Here is a 15085-nt window from a genome sequence, read left to right on the forward strand (position 1 = left end):
GCACATGTAAGAGAAACAGGCATACAGGAAGTATAGAAAGCTGAAGATAGAGCAGGAGCAATAAGGAAAACAAAAAACAAAAAAAAAAACCAACAACCGTCCACTGGCCCAGGCCCACCCAACTCCAGGCACGAAGAACAGTAGCCCACTGCAGGAATTTAAAACTTACACTGCAGGGCACCTGGGCAGCTCAGCCAGTTAAGCGACTGTCTTTGGCTGAGGTCATGATTTCAAGGTCCTGGGATGCAGCCCCAATGTCAGGCTCCCTGCTCAGCAGGGTGTCTGCTCCTCCATCCTGTTCATGCTTTCTCTCTCTCAAATAAGTTAATTAATTAAATCTTTAAAAAAACAATAAAAATAAAGCAAGCTTACACTGCAATGAAGAAAATGAGAGTAACAACAAAACCCAAACCCAGATGAGCTTCTGGCTAAACGAACTCAACCTCTGACATGAGAGCCTGATAAAAGAAGCATGCCCATTTTCAGATTTAAATATTCTTTAGGGCAGCCTGGGTGGCTCAGTGATTTGAGTGCCTGCCTTCCACCCAGGGCGTGATCCTGGAGTCCCAGGATTGAGTCCCACATCAGACTCCCTGCATGGAGCCTGCTTCTTCTTCTGCCTGTGTCTCTGCTTCTCTCTCTCTCTCTCTCTCTTTCTCTCTCTCTGTGTCTATCATGAATAAATTTTTAAAAATCTTAAAATATGTATATATTCTTTAACTCAGCTTGTACTACTCTTCTACAAATGATGTCAAGACCGCTGAAATGATAAAAATTTTTAAAAAGCATAAAAATCATTTTTAACAAATAAAGCAATCAACAGAACTAGTTATCAGAGATGACCCAGATGTTGGAAGTATCAGTCAGAGATTTTTTAAATCACTATGATTGATATTTAAAAGAATTAATAACAAAGGCTGATAGCATGTATGAGAACAGATAGGGAATTTCTGCAGAGACATAGAAACTTTTTTTTTCAAGTCGAATGGAAATTTTACATAAAGAAAAAAAAACACATTATCAGAGATGAAGAATTCCCTAGATGGGCTAATCAGCAGAGTGAGCACAACTGAAAAAAAAAGAACCAGTAAATTTGAAGATAGATCTGTATATATTATACAAACTTAAATGAAAAGAGTTAAATAGAAAAAAAGAGCTGTGTAGCAGTATCAAAAGAACTAATATATATGTAATTGGATTTCCAGAAAAAAAAAAGTAGTGGAGAATAAAGCAGATGAAATATTGAAGAGGCAATTTCTGAGAAATTTCCAAAATTAAAATCCAAAAACCCAGAGAATTCCCCAAAATAGAAATACCAAAAGAAGCCATACCTAGACACTTTACAGTCAAACTCCTGAAACCAACGATAAAGATAAAATCTTGAAAGCGACCAGCAGTGTGAGTAGGGTAAGATGGAGGGGATACAACATACAGAAGAACAGAGATAAGAATTATAGATTTCTTGTCAGAAACTATACAAGTCAGAAGCCAATGGAGAAATATATTTGAAGTAGTGATGGGAAAAACAGTTAAATAGAATTCTATATCCAATGAAAATCTGTCTTAAAAATGAAGACAGAGGGATCCCTGGGTGGCGCAGTGGTTTAGCGCCTGCCTTTGGCCCAGGGCGCGATCCTGGAGACCCGGGATCGAATCCCACATCGGGCTCCCGGTGCATGGAGCCTGCTTCTCCCTCTGCCTGTGTCTCTGCCTCTCTCTCCCTCTCTCTGTGTGACTATCATAAATAAATAAAAATTTAAAAAAAAAAAAAAATGAAGACAGAGGGGCAGCCTGGGTAGCTCAGCGTTTTAGCGCCACCTTTGGCCCAGGGCCTGATCCTGGAGACCCGGGGTCGAATCCCACATCGGGCTCCCGGTGCATGGAGCCTGCTTATCCCTCTGCCTGTGCCTCTGCCTCTCTCTCTCTCTCTCTCTCTCTCTGTGTGTGTCTCTCATGAATAAATAAATAAAATCGTAAAAAAAGAAAGACAAATATTTTAAAATAAACAATAGCTGAAGGCTTTCATCACAAGAAAAACTGTGCTACAGGAAATGTTAAAGGAGTTTCCTCATGCAGAAGTATGATACCAGACGGAAAGCTGAATCTACAAAAACCAGAGTGGCAGAAATGTTTACACTCAACTAAGTAATTAAGGAGAAATAAATAAATATAAATGTATATGTAAAGGATGATTTTCTTATTTGTAATCACTTAAGATAATTGTGTAGAGGGAACCCCGGGTGGCGCAGCGGTTTGGCGCCTGCCTTTGGCCCAGGGCGCGATCCTGGAGACCCAGGATCGAATCCCACGTCGGGCTCCCGGTGCATGGAGCCTGCTTCTCCCTCTGCCTGTGTCTCTGCCTCTGTGTGTGTGTGTGTGTGTGTGTGTGTGTGTGTGTGACTATAAATAAATAAAAATTTTTAAAAAATTGTATAGAGCAAAAATTATAGCAATGTATTATAATAGCACAAAGGGTAGGTAAGAGTAAATTAAAAATAATTATTGTAAGTTTCTTATATTATACATGAAGTGAAATGATATTATTTGAAGATAGACTGTGATAAGTTCATGGTAGATATTGTAAGCTCTAGAGTAAACATTATGAAAAAGTCCAAATGGGAGTATAGTTACTAGTCCATAGCAAAGATGAAATGGAATCATAAAAAATAATCAAAAACAAGACAGAAAAAGAGGAAAAAGGAGAACAAATAGAAAACAACTAGAAAGATGGTAGATTTAAACCCAATCATACCAGTAATAGTGAAAACATGGATGTGGGGGGAATTTAACACCAAACACTAATCAAAAGAAAGCTGTAGTAGCTATAGTAATAACAAAGTAGACTTAAAAGAAAAAAAAAACATTATTAGAGATAAAGAAGGATTTTGATTGGAATAGCATTGAGTCTATAGATCAAATTGGAACTCTAATAAAGTGTCTGACTCCGTTTTTTTTATTTTTTTAAAGATTATTTATTTTAAAGACAGAGAGCAGGGGAAGGGGCAAAGTGTGAAGAAGAGAGAGAGAGAAAGAGAAAATCTCCAGCAGACTCCCCACTGAGTGCCAAGCCTGGTACACAAGGCTTTATCCCATGACCCTGAGATCATGACCTGAGCCAAAATCAAGAATTGGCCACTTAACTGACTGAGCCACCCAAGTAGTGCCCCTCCATTTTTGATGTTTGATTGTTAACAGCTTTGAAGCCCCACCACTTTTTCTTACTTTTCTGCCCCCCATCTGGACAAGGTGACCAGAAAGCCCAGGTGCTTTTTCCTTTGGCACCAGCAGGAAGCAAATTCCAACTTATGGAAAGGGTTCTCAACCAGCACCACCCTCTAAACACCATAAAAAAACCTAAGCCCATTCTTTCAAGCCATTTTAGACGTGTTTGGAAGCCCAGGAAGTTTTATTACATGAGTGGTGCATATGCGGCACCATCAGTCTCAACATCCAAATTTTGCATCTGCAGGCTGGTCACAATAGGGAAAAATTGTCTATTGTGGCAACAAAGCAACTTCTGATCCATGAGTACCATACATCTCTCCATATATTTAAGTCTTCTTTAATGTTCCCATAAATATTTTCTAGTTTACATCATGTCTATCTTTCCCATATTTTGCTATATTTATCTTTGAGTAGTTGTATTTTTATGCTATTGCACAAAGTATTATTTTATTTATTGTTTTCTGTTTCAATTTCCAATTGTTCTTCAATAGGTCATAGAAGTATAACTGAAATGCCATCAGCAAGATGGCAGGGTAAATGTTCTCCACCTTTATCTCTCCATGGTACATCAATTTTGGCAGTCACTCACAGACAAGAGTCCATTTATGGGAGTCCAGGAGTCCAGCAGAAAGGAAGCATACCATTATAGCAGAAGAATCCAAGAACAGTTGCATTGAAGAGGGTAAAAGGAACAGTATCACATTGCCTCACTCTACCCCCAAGGTAGGATGGGTCAGAGCCACATGACGACTCTGCAGGCATGATTTCTCCCATAGGGAAAACTGAGAACATGTGACTCAAAGCCCAGCTTCCCTAGCCATGCTGGATGCTACCCAAGAGACCTACTTCTTTCTCACCTTGCCCAGATTACAGAGGTGATCTGCAAGTCTAAGGGGTTGGAAGAAGTTAAGAGTATAGCAGCCAGGGCTCTGAACTCATCAAAGAGGTCCTACTGCTTCATGGTTCTTCTACTAACCAATTCACAAACTCTGTTAGGAAGCCCACTCACAAAAGACTGTGGAGACCTCAAATGTGCAGCCCCCAACTGCCCCATATCCATCCTGAAGGCTCCCCATGCATAGCCCTACACTCCTCTCTCCCTGGAGGGCCAGATACCATAGACAGTGAGGAGACTTTGCAAATGACTGCAAGCAAGCTCAGAAAGCCAGACTAACTCTAGGAGATTAAAGAAGACTCCCAAGCATTTCAGGGCACCGCCCACAGCACCCAGCCTGATTTTGCAGGATTGAGAGAAGTCATTCAATCTTAGTTATTTCCCCTAAGAGCAAAAAGTGTAGAGTAGCCACCCCCACAGAGGAGGTCTGAAACAGCTCCAGAATCCCTAGCTGGACTAACATGTGAAGGTATCACTCTCCAAAAACCAGTCAGTAAAGCCTGGAGGAGATAACCACTTCTTCAAAAGTGAAAACAGCAATGTAAGACTTCAAGGAACATGAAAATCTAGGGAAACACAACACACCAAAGGAACACAATAATCTTCCAGCAACTGACCCCAAAGAAATGGAGATCTATCAATTGCCTGACAAAGAATTCAAAATGATTGTTTTAGGAAGCTCAATGAGGGCAATTCAATGAGTACATAGTTCATGCTATGAACTCAGTAAAAAATATATATAAAAATAAAACGAGAATTTCAACAGAGATATAAACTATCTGAAAGAGAAATTAAGAAAGGAATCTCATTTACAATAACATAAAAAAATAGGGACGCCTGGGTGGCTCAGTGGTTTAGCGCCTGTCTTTGATCCAGGGTCTTATCCTGAAGTCCCGGGATAGAGTCCCGGGATCGAGTCCTGTGATCAAGTCCCACGTCCGGCTCCCTGTATGGAGCCTGCTTCTCCCTCTGCCTATGTCTCTACCTCTGTGTGTGTGTGTGTGTGTCTCTCATGAATAAATAAATAAAATCTAAAAAAACACACAAAAATAAAATTCCTAGGAATAAATCTAAGGAGGGAAAAAAATCTGTACTTTGGAAGCCATAAGACACTGATGAAGAAATTGAAGCCTGAAGTACATGGGAAGATATCCTGTGTTCTTGGATTGGAAGAATTAGTATTGTTAAAATGTCTATACTACCCAAAGTAATCTATAGATTCAATGCAATCCCTGTGAGAATTCCAATGGCATTTTTCATAGAATTAAAAAAAAAAAAATCCGGGGATCCCTGGATGGCTCAGTGGTTTAGCGACTGCCTTCAGCCCAGAGCGTGATCCCGGGGTCCTGGGATCGAGTCCCACATCAGACTCCCTTCATGGAGCCTGCTTCTCCCTCTGCCTGTGTCTCTGCCTCTCTCTCTCTCTCTCTCTCTCTCTCTCTCTCTTTGTGTCTCTCATGAATAAATAAATAAAATCTTTAAAAAAAAAAGAATTAAAAAAATCCTAAAATTTTTCTGGAACCACAAAAACCCCAAATACCCAAAGCAATCTTGAAAAGAAGAACAAAGTTAGAGGCATCACATTTCCTGATTTCAAGCAATACTACATAACCATAGTAATCAAGGATACGGTATCATTTTATGATTTTATGTCAGTGCCATACAAACAAACACATAGACCATAGAACAGAATAGAGAGTCCAGAAATAAAATACAGGCAACTAATCTTCAGCAGTGGTACAAAGCATGCACAATGGAGGAAGGATAGTCTATTCAATAAGTGGTTTTGGAAAAACTGGACATCCACATGCAAAAGAATGAAACTGGACCTCTATCTTATTCCACTCCCCAAAATTAACTTGAAATAGATTTAAAAAGCCTTATGTATAGATCTGAAACTATAAAACTCCTAGAAAAAAATATATGGGAAAAGTTCCTTAAAATTGGTCTTGGCAGTTTTTTGTTTTGTTTTTTTTTTTAATAAGAAACCAAAAGCACAGGGAACGAAAGCAAAAATAAACAAGTGGGCTACATCAAACTAAAAAGGAAAGGGAAAAAATCAACAAAATTTAAAAACAACCTAGTGAGTGGGAGAAAATATTTGCAAACCATATATCCAATGAAGGGTTAATATCCAAAATATATAAGGGACTCCTACAACTCAATAGCAAAAAACAAGTAAGTAAAGAAGAATACTATTTTAAAATGAGCAGAAGAACTGACTAGACATTTTCCAAAGAGGATATACAAATAGGCAACAGGTATATGAAAAGATGCTCAACATTACTAACCATCAGAGAATTGCAAACCAACCAAAATATCATTTCACACCAGTTAGGATGCCTAGGACCAAAAAGATAAGAACTACCAAGTGTTGGTGGGGACATGGAGAAAAGGAAACCCTTGTACACTGTTGGTAGGATTGTAAATTGGTATAGCCATTAGAGAAAAAGTATGGAAGTTCCTCAAAAAAAAAAAATTAGGATTGCTATATTATTGAGCAATCCACTTCTGTGCATATATTCAAAGGAAATGAAACCAGTAACTTGAAGAGATATCAGCATTCCCATGTCCATTGCAGCATTATTCACAATAGTTAGGATATGGAATTAACCTAAATGTACATCTACTGATGAATGGATAAAGAAGATGTGAGACAGAAAATGCAATATTACTCAAGGAAATCCTGCCATTTGGAACAATATAAGTGAAACTGGAGGGCATTACACTAAGTAAAATAAACCAGACAAAGACAAATGTTAGATGATGATCACTTATATGTGGAATCTTAAAAAAAAAAAAAGTTAATTTAGTAAAAACAGAGTGTAGAATGGTGGATCCCAGGAGCTAAAGGTAGGATAAGTGGGCAAATGTTGATAAAAGAGTACAAGTTATAAGATGAGTAAGTTCTGAGGGTCGAATGTAAGGCATAGTGACTATAGTTAATACAGTATGCATATTTGAAATTGGCTAAGAGTAAATCTTACGTGTTCTCACCACAAAAAGAGAAAAAGAGGGGCACCTGGTTGGCTCAGTCTGTGGAGCAGGCAATTCTTATTCTTGGGACTGTGAGCTCAAGCCCCACATTGAGTGTACAGATTATATATATATATAATATACATGTATATATTTATATATATATATAAGTTTTAAGAGTATACTTGACTTCTGCAGTATGTGTTTATATCCTCTGATCCTTTTCAATTATCTTAGTTCTAGTAGCTTATTTATAAGTAATCATGTCACCACTGAAAACTGGTATTTTACTTCTTCCCTTCTAATCTTTATGCCTTGAATTTCTATTTCTGGCCATTATCACTGATTAGGAAATCCAGTATAATATTGAATATAAGTGATGAGAGTAAACATCCCTGCTTTGTTCCCAGTCTTAAAAGGAAAACATACAGCCTTTTATTGCTAACTATAATAATGGTAGGTTTTTTTGTTGGGGTCTGTCATTGGGTTACCAACATAATTTCTTTCTATTCCTAGTTTCCTGGGAGCATTTCTGATGAATTAATGTTGAATGTTGTCAAATGCTTTTTCTGCATCTATTAATAATTATGTGGATTTTCTTTTTTAGTTTTTTTTTAATATGGTGAATTACACTGGTAAATACTCAAATGCTGAGCCAACTTTGCACTCCTGGGATAAGCCCTATTTGATCCTGATGTATTTTATATATATATTGTTAGATTCAACCTACTAAAATTTTGTTAAGCTGTCTTGTGTCAATATCCATCAAGAATATTTATTTATTCACTAAACAAAATAAATATTTAATAAAATGAACTATAAAACTAATTATCTAATAAAATAAGTTTCTTTTATGATAATATCTTTGTCTGATTTTATTTTATTTTATTTTTTTGTCTGATTTTATTATCAGGGCAATCCTTGCCTCATAGAATGAGCTGAGAAGTATTCCAATCTCTTTTATCTTCTGGATATGTTTGTGTAGATTTGGTGTTATTTCTTCCTTAAATGTTTGGAAGATCTTGTGAGTAAAAACCAACTGTGCCTGGACTTTTGTTTTATTTTTTGTTTTATCTTTTGTGGGAAATTTGTAAGATAACACATTCAATTTCTCTAACAGATATAGACCTGACACAAAGAGAAAAGTAGCCATGTTCTGGTATGATTCATCTGGTACAAAGTAGCTCTTTAAGGAAATAGAGATTGTCTTTCTGGTTCTATCTTAAAGATTTGAAAGAGTGAGAATCTGTTGTTTAGTAGATACTGAGTTTCTGTTTGAGTTGATGAACAAATTCTAGAAATGGATAATGCTGATGGTTGCACAATATTGTAACTGTATTAAATGCTGCTAATTGTACTTCAAAGTGGTTAAAATGGTAGATTTTATGTTAAGTATATTTTACCAAAATAAAAAAGTAATATGTGTTCAATGTCAAAAAATAGAAAATACCAAATAAACCAAAGTTATACATTTTTAAACATTCATAACCCTAACAGACTACTGTTAATATTTCAAGTTTGAATGTGGGACATCTGGATGGCTCAGTGGTTGAGCATTTGCCTTTGGCTCAGGATGTGATCCCAGGGTCCCAGGATCAAGTCCCACCTCAGGCTTCCTGCAGGGAGCCTGCTTCTCCCTCTGCCTATGTCTCTGCCTCTCTCTCTGTGTCTGTCATGAATAAACAGTCTAAAAAATAAATACATACACATACATAAAGTTTGAATGTCTTCATCTATAAAACAGAAATAATAGTGCCTACATCATTACAAGGGTTATTGTGAGGCTCTTACACAATAATCCATGTAAAAGACTTAGCAATGGCCTTCACATATAGTAAGCCCATGATGAAATTTAGCTGTTACTATGCCTATTATGTGATAATTTTACACACATTATTATAATCTGCTCCTTTTAATCTAATGATATATTGGGAAGATGTTTCAATGTGAATAAAAAGACACATAATATCTTATTCCTGTGCCTTCCCCCAGTGTAAGAAAATTAATTCTGGTGCATAGTTTAGCTACAACGCTATTATTTACTACAGCAATGTGTAAACCAAAGAAAAACCGGAAATACTTTGAATATCCTGTGATAGGAAATATAGCTACAATCTAGGGGTTGAACCAAGAGTTCAAAAAGGCTAAAGAAAAAACAAAAAAAAAAAAAAAAGGCTAAAGAACGTACTCAGAATTACATAGAGAGCTCAAACCCAAACCAAACTCTTTCATTACAAATGATGTGCTTTTCTCTCAATATACTCCTTTTGATTATCAAACTATTAACCATTAGTATAGTATAGGCAAGAAGGTCTTTTGTTAGACGTTGAATTTTTTGAGAGACTTTTTTTCAGCTTGCAGGAATTCTCATTCTCTCTTCTATCTGTTGTCACAGCAAAAGGCCACTGTTAGAACCTTCTTCCAACACATGCACCTGCTTTATTCTCAGATCAGCAACTGATCGGGACACCTGGGTGGCTCAGTGGTTAAGCATCTGCCTTTGGCTCAGGGAGTGATCCTGGAGTTCTGGGATTAAGTCTCACATCGAGCTTCCTGCATGGAGCCTGCTTCTCCTTCTGCCTGTGTCTCTGCCTCTCTGTGTCTCTCATGAATAAATAAATAAAATCTTTAAAAAAAAGTTTTTAAAAAATTAGCAACTGATCAGGAGCCTTATGCACACCAGATGTTTTGAATATGTGGTCATCTTATCCTGGGAGACCTTTTGTCAAATTGCCCTTCGTAGTTCTAAAGTCCCCTTAATACTCAAAATATATTTAATGACTTTATCCCCTTTTCATAAAAAAATAAAATAACAGGGGTGCCTGGGTGGTTCAGTCTATTAAGCAAGTGACTCTTGTTTTGGCTCAGGTCATGATCTCAGGGTCATGCTATAGAGCACTGAGTGGGGCTCTGTGCTCAGCAGGGAGTCTACTGAGATTCTCCTTTTCCTTCTGCCCACACATTACCCCTGCTCATACACAATCCCCCCTCCTCTCAAATAAATATTTTTTAAAAAGTGAAATAAGGGCGCCTGGGTGGCTCAGTAGGTTAAGCGTCCGCCTTCAACTCAGGTAACCATCTCAGGGTCCTGGGATCAAGGCCCCTGGTGGCTCCCTGCTCAGCAAGAGGTCTGCTTCTCCCTCTGCCCTCCCTCCCTGCTCCTGTGCTCTCTCTTTCTCAAATAAATAAATAAAATCTTTTAAAAGATGAAATAGCACATCGTAAATTATTTTCAGGTAAGTCCCACCATTATCACTGTGCATCTTCCTTAGAAAGAAAAAAGCTTCGCAACACAGCAACAAATGGAATGGAATGTTTGTCAAGTTCCTTTGGGTAATTTTTTTCTCCAAAAATTATACCAGCTTACTATTTAATGTTTATTGAAAAACCAAGAGTCACTTTGACTAAAATGAAGAAATGAAGTTAGGATTGGATGATTCCATTGCCAATCTTATTTGCCTGAGCAGAAGCATCAAGATGACTTGAAGGTGACTTTGAAGAAGATGCCAGGTTAAGGGAAAACCCTACTGGAGAATCTAGATTTGCTTAAATAGATGTGAAAAAAAGAAATTTCCCAAGGAAGGGGTTGAAACTGATTGGATTAATCTGAATGTTCAGAAGCAGAAAATAAAAGGGCAGTAAGATTACCCCATGACAGGTCACCAGGTCTCTTGGTGTCCTGAAATCACTGCCCTCTTTATTTGTTGTTGAAGCAAAGTAAGGCATGATTTAAAGAAAAGGATAAGGGGCACCTGGGTGGCTCAGTTGGTTGTCTCCCTTTGGCTCAGGTCATGATCCTGGGGTCCTGGGATGAAGTCCCACATCCGGATCCTTGCTCAGTGGGGAGCCTGCTTCTCCATCTATCTCTGCCTGCTGCTCCCCCTTGCTTGTTCTCTCTCACTCTCTCTCTCTCTCTCTCTGTGTGTGTGTGTCAAATAAATAAAATCTTAAAAATATAATAAAAATAAAATAAAGGAGTCATTCCCCAATTTGGCAAGTGCCAAATATACACCCTGACAGAAATTTAGGAGACTCATCTTGACCGTATTTCATGTGTTTATTGGCTATTTTTAATTACCTAGGTGATATAAACTTCAATATTTTATACCCTATTGTATATAGTACAAAAAAAGGGCCCTTCACACTCCACCAATCTATCCCATTCCCCAATGGGAATTCCCCTACTATTATTATTTGGTGTATATTCTTTCATATGCTTTTCTATGCTCATAAGAACAAATGGGTATAGATAAAAAATATGTTGATATTTTTATTTAGGTTGGATGATTTTTAATGCCTGCATTAAGCTTTGCACTGGCAAAATCCTGCATTACAATGGCAAAATCCACAAAGTTAATTCAGCAGCAGCTTGAGAAAGAACTCGACACTTGAGTCACCTGTTCTGCTGTCCCTGCACACTGGACAGTTCCAGTACTGCCTGCCTCCCCCGTGCCTCACCTCCACCCCGCTCAGCTGGGAAGGAAAGGCAAAGGATCTAAGTTCTCACAGGTGCCCCTCAAAGCAGAGTTCCTGGAATGCGGTGCCAAGGGTGGAAGAGCACTGGCTTCGCTGACATCCAGGCCCTGGAGACATGGCAAGCTAAAATCTCCTGAGGACAAATCCAAAGTGCAGGACATGAATGTGTGTGTGTGTGTGTGTGTGTGTGTGTGTGTGTGTGTGTGGCTGACAGTTTGGAAAAGGGTGTGGTAGCCTGGAGCTGATAAAGAAGGGGTGCAGAATGTAATTAGAAACATTTTCTTGTCCTGAAAACACATTACTGTTGAAAGTAACTTGGAATATTTTTAAGTTTAGTTCTCCCTCATTGCTTTCTAGTCACTTATTCAACGTGTGTGTCTTCCCTTTGCTAAGGTGTATGTCACATTCCTTTAGCGTATACTTGATGTAGGGTCACAGTCTTTGTGACCATAACAAGTAGGTCCACATGGAGAGGATATTATCATGAGAGTATTGCTATCGTCTGAAAAGTTTATCCTCCGCTTATATGTTTTGGTCCCTTTGCCTGAAAACAAACTTCTCTGTGTATGGAGCCAGTTGGTTTCCAGTTTCCCTTGACATTCATGGGCAGCACATCATCTAGTCCTTTGTGAGTTCCCAGATATGTGGTTATAGTTACAATGTGATCTTCGGACATGTGAAGACAGGTAGAAAATAGCAAGGTTATGTTGACAGTGGATCTGTTCATCAGCTTGGTGACTTGTCACACTCCAGGCTCATAGCACTTAGGCTTCAAAAACATGTCTTGAACCCTGGGACTCATTCCCAAATGACAGAATTGTAAATGCTAAATCCCCAAATGCCAAGGGTCTAGTGTGTTCTAGTGGTTTCTTAACTGGGGAGTAGTATATGGAGATTTGGAAACTCTTATGTTTTTCTAGATGGCTGAGGGCTCCTGGGCTATGTTCATGTGCTGTTTGACCAGCCCCTATTTTGTACTCTTAACTAGAATGCTATGGAACACGTGTGAATAAAAAAAGTTCTCTATCAAAAAAAAAAGGTTGAGGGGCACCTGGGTTGCTCAGTAGTTGAGTGTCTGCCTTCGGCTCAGGGCATGATCCTGGAGTTCCAGGATCGAGTCCCACATCGGGTTCCCTGCATGGAGCCTGCTTCTCCCTCTGCCTATGTCTCTGCCTCTTTGTGTCTCTCATGAATAAATAAATAAAATCTTTTTTAAAAATTTAAAAGTTAAAAAATCAAAAAAAAATTTTAAAAGTTAAAAACATGTAAAAAGTTGGATAATTCCATATATAATATTCTACAAGTTGATGTTTTCATCTACTAAAATATTGTTGACAATTTGCCTCTTGCCTGTTTTGCCCAAGGCAGACTTTTCCAGGAATAATGTAAATGAGAAGCGTGACTATAGCTAATTCAACCCTCTGGCAAAGAGGCCTCCCAAATTATATACACGTAGTTTAACCAAGGTCATCTGGAAATAATCCTTCATATTTGTTTTTATTGTCTTATTCTTATTCCTGAATGCTCATCCCAGACTGGTGCCAAATTGGTTGCATCAGAATCATTTTAGTTCTTTAAAAAAACATAGATTCTGGGCTCTAGCTTCAAAAAGTGCCATCCATAAGTCCTGGGAAAGGGCTGAGAATCTATAAATTATAACACCAGTGATTCTGGTGATCAGCCAATTTTGCAGACAATGAAACCATCGGTGTTCCTGGAGACCACATTGCTGATATAAGTAATGGAAGATGAGCTTGTGATCATCCCAGCAAGTCAGTTCACTTAGCAATACTCCATTATTTTTTGATGGTGTATAGTGTTCCAGCACATGAATGCACCATGCCTCATTTAACTTATTCCCTTCTAATAAACATTTAAATTGACTCCAAGCTTTTTATTTTATAAGCAACACTATAATAAACATCCATGTGTGTGTGTGTAAAGACAGAGAGATAATGAGAGAGTTTCTGTAGGAAAACTTCCTAAAAATGGAATTTCTGGTTCTAAGAGTACATGCTTTCTGATTCTTGAAACAATCCCTTCAAAACCACATTACATAGACTCCTGTCTTTTTTCATGATATATTATCAAAGGATGAAGTATTTTATTTCATCTCTCAAAAACTTATATTAATTACAGTTATTAACTATAAATAACCTCACTCTAAAGTCAATGGTAGTGGGACACCGGGGTGGTTAAGCATGGGACTCTTGATCTCTGCTCAGGTCTCTATCTCAGGGTCATGAGCTCAAGGCCCTTGCTGGGCATGGAGAATACTTTAAAAAAAGAAATTAAGTCAATGGTAGTTATGATTATTCTACATTTTTATTAATATGGATTTTCCTTGATATTTCAATAGAACTCATGTTATTTCTGAAATAACTAAAATTCTAAAGCCTGTAAAATTTTTATACTTAAAATATCATGTACATTTGGTACTCAACTATTTCAAGAAAATAATAGCGACCATTTATTAGGACTTACTGTGTGCCAAACACATGAATGATATGTATTAGCTCATTTTACTCTGTTAGAAATAGGGAACTAAGGGACACCTGGGTGATGCAGGTGGTTAAGTGTCAGATTCTTGATTTTGGCTCAGGTCATGACCTCAGGGTCCTGGGATTGAACCCCATGTTGAGCCCCCTTGTTTAGTGGGGAGCCTACTTGAGGATTCTCTCTCTCCTTCTCCCCCGCCCCCCGCTCACTCTCTCTCTTTTTAAGATTTTATTTATTTATTCATGAGAGACAGAGAGACAGAGACAGAGGCAGCGGGAGAAGCAGGTTCCATACAGGGAGCCCGATGTGGGACTCGATCTCAGTACTCTGGGATCATGCCCTGAGCTGAAGGCAGACGCTCAATCACTGAGCCACCCAGGCGTCCCACTCTTATCTCTCTCTCAAATAAATAAATAAATCTTTTAAAAGACATAGGGAACTAAGGTCAAATTAAGGTGCTTAAGACCACACAGATAATATATATTAGAAGTGGGATTGGAGGGGATCCCTGGGTGGTTCAATGGTTTGGTGCCTTGTGTCGGCCCAGGGTGTGCATGCTCCTGGGGTCCCAGGATCGAGACCTACGTCGGGCTTCCTGCATAGATCCTGCTTGTGCCTCTGCCCCTCTCTCTCTCTCTCTCTGTCTCTCCTGAGTGAGTAAATAAAATTTTTAAACAAAAAAAGAAGTGGGATTGGAAATCAAGCAGATTGATTCCCAAACCAAGCATATAATACTCAGAGTATTCGAATTTAACTTTGTTCTATTGTGATAGCAACATGAATGGAGGCTCAGGTATATTACAATGCATGTAGAAAGGCAATACAATTTCCTTATAACCTATTCAAATAATCATGTTTATATAGACTATATTATGAACAGGGTGCCTGGGTGGCTCAGTCCATTGAGAGCCCAAGACTTGGTTTCAGCTCAGGTGATGATCTCAGGATGGTGAGTTTTAGCCCAAGTTGGGCTCCAGGCTCAGCAGGGAGTCTACCTGAAGATTCTCTCCCTCT

At 38.4% G+C, this 15085-nt stretch overlaps 1 long non-coding RNA gene across 1 annotated transcript in view; it reads right to left on the reverse strand.

Annotated features, from left to right (window-relative positions):
- The window catches only part of LOC140623516 (uncharacterized), a 32053-nt gene that overhangs the window by 10478 nt on the left and 6490 nt on the right, over positions 1-15085 (reverse strand). The gene's annotated exons all lie outside the window — the stretch shown is intronic.

This window comes from Canis lupus, chromosome 33 (assembly GCF_048164855.1).
Source record: "Canis lupus baileyi chromosome 33, mCanLup2.hap1, whole genome shotgun sequence".
NCBI classification, from domain to species: domain Eukaryota; kingdom Metazoa; phylum Chordata; class Mammalia; order Carnivora; family Canidae; genus Canis; species Canis lupus.